The 16,837-nt window shown below is 35.7% G+C and overlaps 1 protein-coding gene across 3 annotated transcripts in view; it reads right to left on the bottom strand.

Moving 5' to 3' along the window:
• The window catches only part of LOC101740662 (protein N-terminal asparagine amidohydrolase), a 123,459-nt gene that overhangs the window by 47,168 nt on the left and 59,454 nt on the right, over window positions 1-16,837 (bottom strand). For all 3 annotated transcript variants that reach the window (XM_004932860.5, XM_012696147.4, XM_012696148.4), the window contains one exon: window positions 6,474-6,525. The gene's annotated coding sequence lies outside the window, so the exon portion shown is untranslated. The remainder of the gene's footprint in view (window positions 1-6,473; window positions 6,526-16,837) is intronic.

Here is a 16,837-nt window from a genome sequence, read left to right as displayed (position 1 = left end):
AGAAAATAGATAGGTTGTTTTTTTTTTTATTGCCCTTGTAGGCAGACGAGCATACGGCCCACCTGATCGTGAGTGGTTACCGTCGCCCATGGACTTCAGCAATGCCAGGGGCAGAGCCAAGCCGCTGCCTACCGCTATGTTTGTTACATTTACAGTAATAAAAATGTTTTCAATCTAGGAAAGGTCTAGACTCCGGCAAACCCACACACACCGAATCCGTACTACCGAATGAACAATTGATTATGTCGCTTTGTCAAGATGCGTTCCGATCGATTTCTCTGATCCGTTAATCGCCTTTTACGTAGCAAACTTACGGTAAATATCATTTCTACGTTAGAGCATCGTAAAAAACGAGTTTGTGACCTTTCTTGTATATATATTTTTTTAATCATTTAAATTCTATTAGGCTATAAAACTTTAAATTATTATTTGATATGAACGTCATTACCATTTTAGACGATAATGAAAAGAACAAAACTTCACGTAAAATTATCATGATGGGCCGATATTGATTATGTCATTAAACGTGGAATGAAGTCTTCCTTTACTAGTAATAAAAATGATGTGTAATAAAATTTAAGCTTCGGTTTTTTTTATAATTACCTTTAGCTAAGAAACCTGTTGAAGTTAAAAGTTTGACTTTGAAACTTCAATAGAGAAGATTTTCTATATTATTGGAGAGATGAAAATAAGTCTCCAAACTGTTGTATAGCCATGTTGTATACCAAGACTAAAGAAAGTGGGGATATTCATGTACTAATAACACCAGTTTCTCATGTACTGGTACCAGGCTACTATGTGGGTCGTGAGGACGTTTAAAAATAAATAAGTCAAAATTAGAATTATTTCTAATAATAGAACGTACGGAAGTATGTAATAGATATTAATAAAAAATGCTATTTTAGCTTCGCCTTGACGTGTAGATGAGCTCACGGGGCTCAAACCAGGAGTGTTGCTAACACAGGCCCTAGCAAGAGCAGTTCTTCACAGAATCTACCACCGGATCGGAAACGCGATCCACTGAGAAGATCCGGCGTGAAACTCAGTAGGCTGTGTCTATGGGTTAATTTACTCGTCGAGTCCTTCGTCGCAAGCGACGGGTTCGGCGAGGACGGTGACCGGCTCATTTAATAATCTCTCACCTAATAATCACTTCGTATAAGACAAAAATACCTTTCCTTGTTTAAAACTTTGATGTTCCCCGCCGTCACAACCCTACCCACACCGTTCCGCTGCTCACGACACTCCATCGCGGTTTAACGCAATGAGCATCACATATTAGAATTCAATTTTCAATCAATTTAAGGTCTGCAAGGTTGTAAGGTGAAAGCTTGCATAGGATGCGCATAATCTGGTCAGACATACACGTCTAGTGTCTAGACTTTTGATGCACCAATATTATAATGTGGATATGTGTGTGATATGGATATATGTGTGAATATAAGCACGTGGATCGCTTATTTATAATTTACATATGTATTCTATTAATACGAATCGAAACCTATTTGTTCTTTTTAGACGAATCTGTCCATCATGATAATCTCAGTTTTAATACCCAATCGAAATGAGTATCAGCGTCCAAAATATTATTTTCGTCTTCTGGATATTTTCGTTGTGTATTGAATCGGTGAGTATCTTAGTTTAATTTAACTAAATTAAGTAATTTTGATTAAATCTTAAGCTATTTTTATTGCTGACAATATTCAAAATGGCTGAGAAACCATTGCGTGTAATCCCATAAAGACAACACCATTAATTTCCCAGCAAACTTTGAGACTTAAACAGACATGAACGATTATCCTGGTTATCGTGCCACTTGTATCGGGGACTGAGAAAATAAAACTTGTTAATTCGTACAATTGGAACAGTGAACAAAAAATCCGGCAAATTGGTAAGTTGAGAACAAACCCACAAACAAAAACTAGTTTCTAAACAGAATGAACTTTATAAATGTACGATCAAGAAATTGGCTTATAAATCTCCGATTTCTGAATCTAAAAACTGATTTATCGTCGAATTAAATATTTTATATCTTATTTTATTTATAATCGTAGGCAAAGTATACAATTAATGGACTATTGACAATAACATATAATAAGCGTTAATAAATAGGTGAAAAGTAGAATTAGAATAAACAGAACGAGTTTATATTTATGTAGACACATACTAATTAATTTAACATTTTTATACGGTACATTTTGTAAGCTTATAATATATAGCGGCCCGCTCCGACTCCGCTCGGGGCTTTAACAAAAATTTCAATGATATTTGACGTTGTTTTATTTTTTTAAATAAAAGAACACTTATTGCGGCATAGCTATAATAGTTAGACATATGCTGTCGCGACTGTTATTGTAAATAATAATATGTTCTACAAAGTCGTAGTAGTACATTATTTTATTCTATCATCAATAGTTTTCGCAGGGCACGCGATGTACAGAATATTTTTGGTAATTTTTTACTCCTTGGGTTACATTATTAGAGTTTTAGTAAGGATCCCTAATTTTTTTCAAAAAAAAAGATAGTCTATGCACTCGGGAATAGTGTAGCTTTCAAACAGTGAAAGAATTTTTCAAATCGGTTCAGTAGTTTCGGAGCCTATTCAATACAAACAAACAAATAAATCTTTCCTCTTTATAACATTAGTATAGACAATCTAACTACAGTTCTTTATTGTATTGATTTTAAATATTTCGTCACGTACACCTAGTAGGTAAATAATTCGTTCTAAATATTATTTTTAATTAATTTTGTGATAGTCCGTAGTAATAGCGAGGATGTAACTATGTGCGCTATAAGGACATGTGGGCTATGACAATTTCATACTAAGTAGGCAAAGATCTGTCGTTGAGTTTGCTCGGTAGACCGACGGCAACTTTCCCAATGTTGTTCGGAACTTGCATATTTACATCAGTGACGACAAATTCCTAGTGTCTGACTAAATTTTAGAAATTAATATAGTCAAAAGTTGCTACCAACTTTTATGGACACGAACCATGTTGAAATTATAAATATTACAATTAAAAAAGATGTATAATTTTTTTCTCGCAAACTGTTTTATGCAGTGTAGTATATAGTAAGTAAAAATATTTATAAGCTCGCCTTTTTTGCCGTCGAATTTTTTATCGTTAAACAAAAAGTTTGAGAATCAATGTTTTTACTTAATACATATTATTATAGATACATGTACTAGATGTTTTGAGATTACCGTTAAGACTGTTTGTGTATTGTTAATTATTTGTCTTATCAATTATTATTATCTATATCTATATATATAAAAATGAATTGCTGTTCGTTAGTCTCGCTATAACTCGAGAACGGCTGAACCGATTTGGCTAATTTTGGTCTTGAATTATTCGTGGAAGTCCAGAGAAGGTTTAAAAGGTAGATAAATATGAAAATGCTCGGAATTAAATAAAAATAACAATTTTCTTTTCCCTTTGATGTGTCTCCCGTCCGACGGATTCCTTTTGTTTGTATTAAGTTTATTTTATACAAAAGTTTAGGTCTTTTATTTGGCGATTGAGGCATTACGAAGTCTGCCGTGTCAGCTAGTTATGTATAATTTTATTCTTAATGTGGGGTTGAATACGGATATAATAGTTGCCTGTGAATTTTTACCAGATTCCTTCGTCACAAACGTCCTCGAAAGCTTTGATTAGTAAACAGTTAAGGTTCCCGTATTGCGCCACACAGGGAGGTCTCTCAAGTCAGCTACTCTGGATCGCTATACTAGATAAGCGGAGACCGGTAGCGCCCACAGTTGCCGTAGGATCTGCAACTTACACGCGTGGGAACAAAAGCCTTTACTACCAAATTCCTTTAATTACATATACGGGTAAAAAAACTGCCAATGAATTGTAGATTTGTATATGTAATCATAATGTCAACATTCTAGTGAGTAAAGTTTATATACAGCGTAAATAAGCAACATGATCTATTGATTTTATACTCTTCAATAAGAGTCGTTTTCTTACACACCCGACCCAGTTGACGAGGCAACGCGAAGCCACCGTCATCCTAAATACGTCCAATCAGAAACTCCTAAGCCACTCTCGGTGCTTTTAGGCACTCCAATCAACGGTCGTCGATCTTAAACCGCTCATGGACATAACAGACTAAGTTTCTGGCCGGATCCTCTCAGTGGGTGGCAATACCGATCCAGTGGTAGAGATTCAGCGAAGCACTGCTCTTGCTAGGGTTAATGTTAGCAAGTGCTCCCAGGTTGATCTCCCAGCCTGAGAGCTCACGCGTTGTTGGAATAGCCCCTTAGGCTGCCAACGAATAAACAGCTATGAGTCTGAGGATCTTACATGATAACTCTAATCGAGCTAATACCACCAAGTCCAAACAACTCATAATTGAAACAGAAGACTTCAGCAAAACGTTTTTAATTCGTAGTAAATTACTTCACATTTAACAACGTACAATAAATACAGTCTCTAGTTTAAATCAGGTGATCACGTCTTATGAATGTAACAGAAAAAAAAAGTGTGTGTGTCCGCTCCGACGCACGACTGGAGTTTACTGGATATAAAAAATTAAACGAAACAATACGAGAAATAGTTCTATATTACGACAACACGATACACTACAGATTATTAACAAATTAACGAGACACAAAACAAACGACTAACAAATATATGAAAATACAATAATGAGAGAAACGCGCGATCAGTACGAGGCTTTGTGGCGGACTGCCGGCGCAGCAGCCCGGCGTCACCTGCGATAACGCATTTCGTGTGACATGCGCAATCAGGCGCATAACGCATTTCGTGTGACATGCTAGTACGATTTTGGTCCCCATAATTTTCATACCCCGGGCCTATATATGTAAATCGATTCTAAAGGAGTAAACTCCAACAATTCTCCATCTCGCTCTCGCTTATCGTGACATAGCATTGAGCGACCGTGACGAAACTAATCAAGATAAACGTTACGAGAACAAAATTAATCGGGTTCAGTACGCGTCACAATCAATCGGGTACGACAATACTAAATTCATCTTAAACAAAGACATAATTTTAAATCGTAGTTAAACAACGTGTGGTAATCGTCTACTTATTACACGTTAGGTTTTCTTCGAAGTATTTTAATGTCTTTTTTTTTTTTATAACCTTGTCAAAAGATCAGTCGTCTTTACAAACAGTATTAATGTTAACAACAAACTATCGTTTTTTCTTAATAGACAAGATGTTTGGCGCTTACTTAACAGCTGGGATTTTCTTATCGTAAAGATAAAAACCCAAGTATAACAAACTGACTGAGACCGTATTAATTCCTTTGATTTAAAAGAAATATATTGACGTCAGTTAGCAGAAAGGGCAAAAGGTAAAGGCAAAAACTCGAAAGGAATTGAGTACATTTGAAGGGACCTGAACTCAACATTGGGTGAATACGGGTTGAAAAAGACAGAGTTAGCACAATATTCAAATGACGACCGAAAATTGGTTAGCTCACTGAGTCTCTCGCCGGATCTTCTCAGTGGGTCGCGTTTCCGATCCGGTGGTAGATTCTGCGAAGCACTACTCTTGCTAGGGCCAGTGTTAGGAACACTTTTCCGGTTTGAGCCCCGTGAGCTCACCTACACATCAAAGATAAGCTGAAATAGCCTCAGTATCTATTCGAAAATTCTAAAACAATAAATGGCAGCAAAACAAACTATCGATGTAACTCGTTTCAAAAAGTTACGATACATCACAGTGAATCCATGTTTCAAACTTAAAGACATCAGACAATTTACTTTTACATAAATTTATTAGATGCTCGGCTGTAATAAGCACAGTACGATAAGAGCATAAAGTTGTTTGCGATTATATCATCACATGTTTTAGCATACAGATAATCATTATTTTATAAATAAGCCCTTGTGTGTGTTATCATAAAGGTGCACAGAAATTTGTATTAACGTTTTAATACGTATAGTTCGTATTTAATTTAGCATCAAACAACTATCTTATTCACGCATAGACGTTTGTTTGAACAGTTTTAGGAAACAAGCCGATCTGGTGGTAGATTTTGCGAAGCATGGCTCTTGCTAGGGTTACTGTTAGCAACGTCATCAGGTTTAAGTCCCGTGAGCTCACCTACTTGTTAGGTTACGCTGACATAGCCTCTCAGGGCTATCTATAAGCTTAGGCAAAAAAAAAGGAAACATTTTTAAAGAAAGTTTTTTTTTAAATAAAATAAATAAAACCGACTTTAACAGCATAAAAAGAGAATCTCATTAATGTAGTCGATTAAAAATTCGTTATTAAGGATAACTCAAACAATACTGATTGGAACTTGATATGGCTTAAATACGTCCACATGCATCAGCATCAGCTATCAAATAAAAAAGAATCATTCAAAATCGGTTCAACTACAAAATGTAGAAGTAGGTTTGAAGTTAGATACCAATAAATAAAAAATTGAATTGAGAACATCCTTTTCCTAAAGTCGGTTAACATAGCAAAATCAATGAAAGAACTTACATTTATCCTATGTTTTACGCAGAATGACGAGTCAAACGACGCGTGTTCGAATCTGAAAGAAAACAAATACGTATGTTTTATGTTATGTTATAAAAACACGTGCATAGGGTGACCAAAGAGGCGATCTTAGTTAGATCTTATTTTGATCTAATAAGCTAAATCAATTAGATGTAATATTGACATATTAATAAAATTGATAAACAAAATCTATTAGATGTAACATTGACTTAAAAAAACGACATATTTCAATTCAAGAATTCATATTGTTAGAGCAAAAAATAAGTAACGTTAGGCACTTGTCTTATCAGACCACTGATGTGGAAACTCGTAAATTAAGCCCTCAAAATAAACTAAAGCATGAGTGTATTGCAAAAAAACAACTCGAGTCGTTCTTCAATTCCGAGAAACGAGATAAGCCGGTGTTATTGGTGACGAAAAAACCGCAAAGCAATCCAAATTCGATCTCATAGTGAACTTTGGTTGTTGTTGTTTAGAATGAATATGTTAGAGGAAGTCTGAAATTGGCACCTGTGACAGAAAAGCTGAGAAGTGCGCGTTTGGGATGGTATAGACATGTGATGAGACGTAATGAAAATGAGGTTAATAAGAAAATGTTAACAATGAATGTGGAAGGATATAGAGGAAGAGATAGACCTAAGAAGAAATGGATGGATTGCGTGAAAGACGATATTGGTAAGAGGGGAGTGAGCGAAGAAATGGTATATGATAGAAGAGTATGGAAGGAGAAAACATGTTGCGCCGACCCCAGGTAACTGGGAGAAGGGCAGGATAATGATGATGAGTGAACTTTGTTCGTATCGACGTGAATATGTACATAAACAAATGTTACCAAGGTTTCATTGATTAACAGTTACATTCTGATCACTTAATAACATGGCCGTTTATTTAAAAACAACTTTTCTTCAAATTCCAACAACAACATTACCGTACAAAATCTATTCAATCAGAAGATCGCAATCGTATAGAACACGAATGAGCAAACTAAAACATAGAAAAGTTAATTTTTACTATTGCCTTCAGACATCATCTTTAATTGACATCAACAATGCGAGGGGAAAGATGCCCTTGGCATTTGAAAACTAATCTGAAGACAGTCGTGGCGCTTAGATAACACCGCGGAGATGAGTTCATTGAATAGCCTTATGGTACACAACAGGACAAATCATTGGCGATATGGATTGGCGCAGCAGTTCCACGCTATGACGTAATGCTAGGCATTGGAATTTTAAAAGAGAGATAACGAATGAACTTAAACAATTTTTTTTTTTTAAATGACAATGTTAGTAAAAGAGGAAACAGTTTCATATCAGTCGTGGATGCCGATAACTTAAGACAAGCCACTACCTACTGTTTAATTACAGCAACTCGGCACAGAATATCTGACAAACCCACAGAAGTCTTCTCGCATTAATACTGTATAATCTCAAAACTTACTAATTTTACAGGAGAGTGTCTTAAAGGTTTAACATGTAATATTTTTGATGTTAATCATCTTTGCAACATTATATATATATTTTTTTACATTATCTGTCTTTTAAAGTAAGATAAAATTATATATTAATTTTGTTAATAGTAGTCAAAACACAGGTAAACTAAAAACACTAAAACTAAAACGAAACTACGCTCTTTTGACAGTATTTATGAGAAAAATACTGTCGATACCAAATGTTTACGCATATTAACTCAATTTCAAATATTTTTGGAAATTGTACACTTTTAATCTTTTAATGCGAAAAGGCGCTATATGTATGTACATATTTGTGTAGATAAATTTGAGAGAGCATATCGACGCTTGAAAGGCAAACGTGACTAAGCGACAACGCGTGAACTTTACAGTAGACTAATTTGAAGTTGTAATACCTGAAAAAAAATATTATTTTAACGCATCTAGCTGTGGTAGAATCTAGCTAGTAGCTGTAGGATTGAAATGATTTTAATAGACCTAGAAATATATTTTTTTTGCGCATCGAATATGGTTATTGCCTATCGTTTATGTACAAAGCAGTTATTGTCGCTTAGTCACGTTTGCCTTTCAAGCGTCGAATTATTAAGCTCTTTGTTTGTATTTAAACAACCGTAACTTTTTTTTATTGCTTAGATGCTCGGACAAGCTCACAGCCCACCTGGTGTTAAGTGGTTACTGGAGCCCATAGACATTTACAACGTAAATGCGTCACCCACCTTGAGATATAAGTTGTAAGGTCTCAGTATAGTTACAACGGCTGCCCCACCCTTCAAGCCGAAACGCGTTACTGCTTCACGGCAGAAATAGGCGGGGCGGTGGTACCTACCCGTGCGGACTCACATGAGGTCCTACCACCAGTAAAAGATAACCAGTAAAACATATAGGATGCAATCGATTACTGTTCAAATCTGACAGTTGGTTTACTAAAACTAGCGACTGTATACTATTAAGGAAAACGTTATGTTCCACTATGGCAACATTAATACAGGTCAACACACAAAACAATTTAGTGAAAGTCCGAACTAATACGTACAGCATTGTAGATACAAGAACACACTTCAAATCAACACGGTTCATTGAGTAATTACGAACTAGACAAAAAAAATACATAGGTACACGTGATCTAGAAAATGTAAAAAAAAAAACTAATCTTCTATCAATACAACACGAACATTTATCTATATATTAAAACGTGAAGCAAAAACTTTGTATCCCTTTTTACGAAAATTGCGCGGACGGAGGAGTATGAAGTTTTCCACACTTATAGAGAATATAGAGAAGAAGTGCACAATGCTAATATTTTTTTTAAAATAATGCATAAAAATACATTAAATCAATAAAGAAAACATTACACACACTGCCATGTATGTATAATATATACTCTTTGTTTATACACTGCCATGTATTTGACACACACACATATGTATAATATAAACTCTTTGTTTCTTGTCAAACTTTAGTTTGTCAAAAACTGTGGTCAAATTGAAAATAGCTTAATACTGTTTATCTTTAATATTATTTGTCTATAGTGTAGTCTTAGTGAAATCTGTGATTATAGAAGTATAATAGTCTTTGACAATAATAATGTTCAAACTTATAATTCCAATTAATTATAGTCGAATTTCGACTACTGCGAGACCTCTAGTATTCTTTAATATCACACGATACGGTTCACTCAGAACATTAACTTACGTAATTTAACTTTGGCACGGAAAGAATTAATGTTTCGATTTTAATTCAAAGTTACGTTTTTGCTCATTACCATAGCGCGTTGATGTCAAAACGCGCAACGATGATTGGTTTATGTTAATTGCGAATATTTAATAAGTTTAAAATAGAAAGTCATGTTGCGTAACACCCTAGAGAAATGTACGAACAGCGCTCATAACGGTTAGATATTGAATAGATCATTAGCAATAAATGAGACAATATTGTCGATCCGACCAGCGCTGTAGTCAGTCACCTTCGCTATCTCGGTTCTTGAAGCTATTAATCATACGTCGGTGGCGTACGCGCGGACGTAAAACACACAGATAAAATGCACCGATCGTAAACATTGCATCACGTTCTGGGATACAGACAGCGGATGTTTTTTTTTTTAATTTTTTTTATTGCACATATTTGAACCTCTCAAAATTTCGAACGCCATTTCATAGGGCAATCTCAAAATAGTTCAGTCGAGGTATGAATAATAATCCATAGTAATAGCCCTGCGTGTGTTACGTTTTCGCATCCATACCAACTAAGCCTATTTCGACTGAAATCCGTATAAAAAAAGTCTGAACCTTAAGAAAGAATTAAGGATACCTTTAATATCACTACCAAACACTCCCAAACGTCAACGCGTATTAAATGTAGATCGCGCGGGCGAAGCTGTACGCGGACGATCAGTGTTATTCCAATTTTCGATCAGAGAACATTGAAGAATGATAAACTAAAAACGAAAACAACAGACAATAGCCCACTTTCCTATCTCATAAGAGTCATGAGAGGCGTCGCCGGCGCGCTCTAAAGGAATTCCACCGCACGACGTCGTTGCAACATTCAGATAAACGTAATAATAATATAAAAAAAAGGGTTATTAACGAACGCATTCAATTGTGAATTCATGGCGGCCACTCGTGATGTCATTTAGCGCTTAATTTGATAGCGTATCATGAACGAGACAAGGAAACAGATGAGCTTTCGATGGAATTGACCGAGCATGTTTAATCGGTACGACTCACCGTGACCGACAGCATCACGCGGTGACGACAATATAACTCTATTATATTATGTCATTGACATTATTTTGTTTCATTAGAAGGTTTTAAGCAAAAGAAAATAAAAAGATAATATCTAAAGCTATAGCCACTCACGAAGATCTCGTCGTTCCGCGAAATGCTAAATTTTCGAACACAAGGTGCGCTATGAGACTCGTGCGACTATTATATCCGTACGTACGTACACGCCTTTAGGAACAATGTCTTCACAGTCCCGTTGTAGATGTTAAATATTTAAAATGACTTTAAAATTCTTCTTCGTTTCGTTTTTTTTTTTTTTTTTAAATAATTGCCGTAAGGTCCATAAAAGAAGGTCTATTTACGGTAGGTGATATATTCGAGCGATAAAACCTCTCCGGAAAGGAAACGCTTTATCTGTGCTTCCGTGCTTTCATATGTCAAACTTCGGAATCGATTGATCCACGTTGTATTGAAACGTCACTAGTGATAACATCTGACAATCGTTAGGGCTTCAATGCCGGTTTAGAGTCACTACTCACTACAGGCCCAGAGCTCAAGTACATTAGTTATTCAATTATGCAGACTCGTAACTATCAGATGGCCGCTTCGACCGAGCTCTCAAGCTGTTTCCCTCGATGACGCTCGTGAAAGACGTATAACAATGTGCATTCACATTAAAATGTGACACGATAATATTCAAGAATATGAATTTAACATTAACAATATAAGTAAGGTCGAACACCTTTTACGAGAAACGTAAATGTGCATTATGAATCATTATCATCTTAGGCCTTATAGCCCAGGGTGGGCCTTAGCCTGGTCCAGTATGTCTCTCCAGACTGCTCTGTTCAGGACTTTCTCGTCGTGCTGTACGCCATCCAGCCATCGGAGTTTGGGTCTGTCACGACCTCTGCGGCCCTCTGGTTTGCCATAGAGCAGTTGTTTTGGCATTCTGATCTTCTCAATTCGAACCACATATCCTACCCATCGTAGGCGTCCAATTTTTATTTGATTTCGTATATTATGTATGCGTTATACAAATTCGTGATCTATCAATAAGAGAATACACTTCGTACTGTTAGAAGTGAGAAGGCCGAACTCTTTTTAAAAAAAAAATGATTCGACACTACACAATATTTATAATGAATAACTAATTATAATAAAAGAATTTGGAGATAGTGAGGAAAATTGGTAAACGTCTCACTTCAATGAATATCTGACCCGAATTGAGACTGGTATGTTCTCGTGAAATCACTGTGAGAGGGCTTATGATGAGTAAGGTGTTTGGTAAGCATTAATCTGTACAGGCTAGGGATATAACAGTACGAACGTCGTGCCGGGAACGAAAAGGGTGTTAGAACCTTCGCGATATTCTTATTCGGTTTGAATGAAGGCTAGTTACGCGCTCGCGTTTTCGAATGATGGACGACCGTAGCGGATTGTCGAGCACGCCGCGCGCCGACCGGCGTTCCGACTTCCAATAACCGCGGACCCCTTTATCCCGTTCAACGAAGAGTCAAAGTTGTGAGACGTGTGGACTACCTTCGCATTGAAGTCGACGCGACAAGTCCGTGCCGATCGTATCGGCCGCCATCATAAATAACACCGCCACCGCTAGTTAGTAACATATTCATTGCTTTATCGTTTTCGTCGAAGTGAAGAGCGAAACGTTGCGATATAATTCAGATGCAAATTTCCATTTTTTTTTTCTCTCTCTCTCTCTCTCTTTTGTAATTTATCTTGTATTTTTAATCTAGATGTGTGAACGTCGTGGTTTATTCGACTTAAAGAGTCACGAAGAGGAAACAAAATTTTATGATGTTTTCGAGATATCGAAGCTATAAAAGTGAAAAGTAACACACGACCACCTGCATTGATGTACGAAATCGTTCCACGAATGAACGGGGAAACGGTGCCAAATTGTTTGCATACAATTGTATTCAATTTATGTGTAGATTTTCGAATAAAGCTTATACGTTACACAGGGTGCGAGGCGAATTAGAGCTGAACCTCAACTGCATCTGATTTTTTGGAACGAAGTTCCTTATGGGACGATGCGGAGGGGTGGGTACCCTAACCGGGAAAAAATGTCCGTAACGTAAGATTTTTATTATTTATGTATAGTCTTAGTATGATGGCTATACAGTGTCTAGTGGATAGTGTACGTGACGACGGTTATTATTATTTCTATGATAGAATATAATTAGCCTTAATTATTATTATTCATATAAATAGCTGTTCCTTTGTATATTATTATTATATATTTTATAACTTTGTAAAATAGTTTTTTTTATCAATAAAAAAATCATAATAAAAAATGTATACCCGAATAATTATTTTCTTTATACCTCGAATATTAATATTTTTATAACAAGGAACTTCGTTCCTATCCGGTGTCCCACGACACCACACATCTTTGTTTCGAGGTATAAGAGCGATGGTAACTATTTAGGAGTATCTGGGATATTCTACCGTATGTTCCATGGAGATCACTCTGAATAGTTATATTAAACTTTATTGTACAACAATACAAAAACAAAAGCAAACCATTCAGAAATAAAAAATGCAATTAGCGGTCCTATCGCCAAGAGCGATCTCTTACAAATGACCAATAAAAAAAAAGGTGGGAAATAATTATGTAACGAGACAAATTAATCGGAGAGCAGATTCAAAAAATAATATTATATTGCTGACCACTATTTGAGATGATATCGCCGTCTCTTTTTACCTCGCACCACCCGATACCGAAGCAAAGTCCATTGCTATTACACGGAGCCGCTGAGCTTATTCATAGTGGATTTTCAACTAATTTTTTTTATAGTTTAGATGGCTGGACGAGCTCACAGCCCACCTGGTGTTAAGTGGTTACCGGCGCCCATAGACATCTATAACGTAAATGCGCCACCCACCTTAAGATATAAGTTCTAAGGTACAGTATAGTTACAACGGCTGCCTCACCCTTCAAAGCGAAACGCATTACTGCTTCACGGCGCAAATAGGCAGGGTGGTGGTACCTACCCGTGCGGACCTACAAGAGGTCCTACCGCCAGTAATTACGCAAATTATAATTTTGCGGGTTTGATTTTTATTACACGATGTTATTCCTTCACCATGGAAGTCAATCGTGAACTTGTCAAGTACTTGCCAAGTACTTGTTTCATTAGAAAAATTAGTACCCGCCTACGGGATTCGAACATCGTTACATCGCTAGATACGAATGCACCGGACGTCTTATCCTTTAGGCCACGAGGACTTCAATAATAAATGATAAATGGCTCTAGAATGAACTCTCCCCAGTGCTACCTGAACGGTATTACATGGCCTCATTCTAACAGATGCTTAGCGGTATGTAGTGAGATGAGACGTATGCTCTCCTTTACCTCCAAAGACATAAAAAAGCTCGTTTTCATTTAAGACCACTTAAAAACAAATCAAAACCGATTTTAAGAAACTTTAAGATTGCTCAAAACAATTGAAACCGGTACACAGCTATCGGGTATGTATATGAGAACTATTACACAAAATCACATTTCTAACGAGGAGACCATTAACTGCATCGACACGGTCGCCAACGTTGCTGTAAGTACGACGTCATCGGAACCGTTATATCGTGTCCAATAAATTCAAGAACAAACGACAGCAATAAGGCACAGACTAAGTCGAGGCATCCATCTCCTGTCAGCCGACGGTGCGCCGCACAAAGAGCCGCCACGAGACGTCATACGCGAACCGACAAATGATAAATCAAATTCGGTAAATGCACCGATAGATCGAACACACGTAAAATAAATAATAGTTTAAAAAAAAACTAACAAAATACGCATGGTATCAGTAGTTATAAATATTTTATGAACAGATATGAGTAGAAGCGTTATTTTGATAATATCCTGAAAAGCACCCTGCGCTTTTTTACAATAAAATCATTTTTTCTTACACTATTTGTTAATTCATATTTATTAAAATTCATTTTCTATCTTTAAGTTGGATTTTCTATAAAACCGTATTTTGTTAGTTTATTTAAACTTTTATTTATTTTTCATTTTTTAATTAAATTTAAATTTTTTCAATATTTTTTTTAAATATTGAATTGTCTTCGGTCCTTAATAAGTATACCAAATTTCGAGTTAATCCGAGTTTTAAAGGGGGTCAAAATCATGTTCAAAGATTCCGTTACAAACATACATACGTCTGAAGCTAATAAAAGCGTTATTAATTATAGTGACCATCCCGTTGATACGATTTACATAATTCAAATCTCGGCCGAGAGATTGATGCCGGATCGGAAGATACCGTAGAATGGGCATAATATCCATTTGAGTTATTTATGAGCGAAACGTTATTATAAATTTATTAGATTCCCAAATAATTATACAATAAAACCTATAATTCTGGATATTTAGAATGATAAAGGATATCTATGATTCAACTATTTATCTGAATTGGTTGTAGTCTATATGGAGATAGATATATAGATTAGATATAGAAGATATAAAAGCAACAGAAGAAATAATAGTACCTACGAATCGGTTTTTATAGACAAGTGTACAAGTTCAAAGAAATAGCTGCATAGGATATTTGAACACTGGATTAGATCAATCGTTCGGTACAAGTGCACTAAGCCGCTGAAAAACTCCATAAACCACATTACGCTCCGAATCTTTCGAAATAAGGTTACCTTTTCCCACAATTTTCCTTATCTGCTACTACGGGCATCTTAAACTTAAGATGACATCAAAAGTCATGGCTCAAAAGCGCGGCAGATGCTCAAATAGCCGGATGCTCCTCATAATAAAGTATAAAACGACAAATGTCAAGAGTGCGAATGAAACATAATTATAATTGAAGACTTCCCGTCAAAGCGATCGAATTGAAACTTTAATTGATCAATCAGTCTTCATACTGGATTGAATAGCTCATGTCAATAAGTCACCGCATGCTATATTAATTCTTGATGGCGTCTTATGAATAAATTATATTAAGTTTCGGATATAAAAAAATTATTGAAGAAAATGAAATTTTACTGCTTAATAACAAAGTTATGTAATTAATGTTTTTAGGCATGGTGGCTCTGGAGAAAATATTAATTATACAGTAGATTGGATCCACCTTGCCTTTTGGGGTGAATCGGGTCATTTATGGGGACAATAGTTTTTCGATGGGCTGGCACTGTTTAGTTTTTAGGTAGGTATTTCACTTTAGGTAATTAACTTTTCAATATCATTAATCAGTTACAAAATTCTGGTGACTAATTTAAAGTATTTAATATTCATAAACAATAAATAAAATTCTTTTTCAATTCAACAAATTTAAATCTCCACAAGAGCATTGTGACACCCAGATTTGTCCCTATTCTATCCCTAATCCCTATTCCCCCCAATATACGGTACATTTATTGAAAACTAAATTACTGTTGATAATTGTAACAAAACTTTGTAGTAAAAAGCTGGATTTTTATTTAATTGTTATTACTAATATCCGCTACTTATAATTACTTATAACCAGGTAAAACCGAAAATAACAATGTTCTGCTAAAGTTTGTAGCATTTTTACTAACTACCCTCATTCATCTATTGCTTTCTGTGTTACAAGGTAACAACAGTTTTATTAATCGTTGTCAAGTCTTCTATAAAAATTACCGCAACTTATGCCAGAGACAAACACGACCTGTACTAGAACATCTATTATTTTTATCGATAGGGTGTAGGGTGCAAATAATTACATTGTAATTTAGTTACGACCATCGGAGATTTCAGAATTTTTCAGTAACAATAATTTGATTTTCTTCTATTAAAGATAATATCCACAAGGTAGGCGTTCTCGCAATTTCAGATTTGTATATTTTTTGTTTAAGAGAATGCATAAAAGAAATTGCCAATCCACCGAAATAGAACGAAAATTCAACTTATTACCATCATCACTTAATACCAAACTTTTCCAGATTACCCAAGCCCAAGCTTTAACCGGATTCTTTAATCCCAATTATTTCGACTGATGGTAAAAATGGGGCAGGTATACTGTGAGTACGTACGGGTCGGTACCATCAGGTTGCCGCCTTTGTTAGCTGCGAAACAATAATGTCTTACGGACTGAAGGGCGCAATAGCTGTTATAAAAAAAGAGACTTTGACATTTAATCTCAAGACGGGTGTACCAATT

The sequence above is a fragment of the Bombyx mori genome, chromosome 11 (assembly GCF_030269925.1).
Source record: "Bombyx mori chromosome 11, ASM3026992v2".
Taxonomy (NCBI): Eukaryota; Metazoa; Arthropoda; class Insecta; order Lepidoptera; family Bombycidae; genus Bombyx; species Bombyx mori.
Note: the sequence above shows the minus strand (reverse complement) of the source record. Positions and strands in the feature narration are given on the sequence as shown.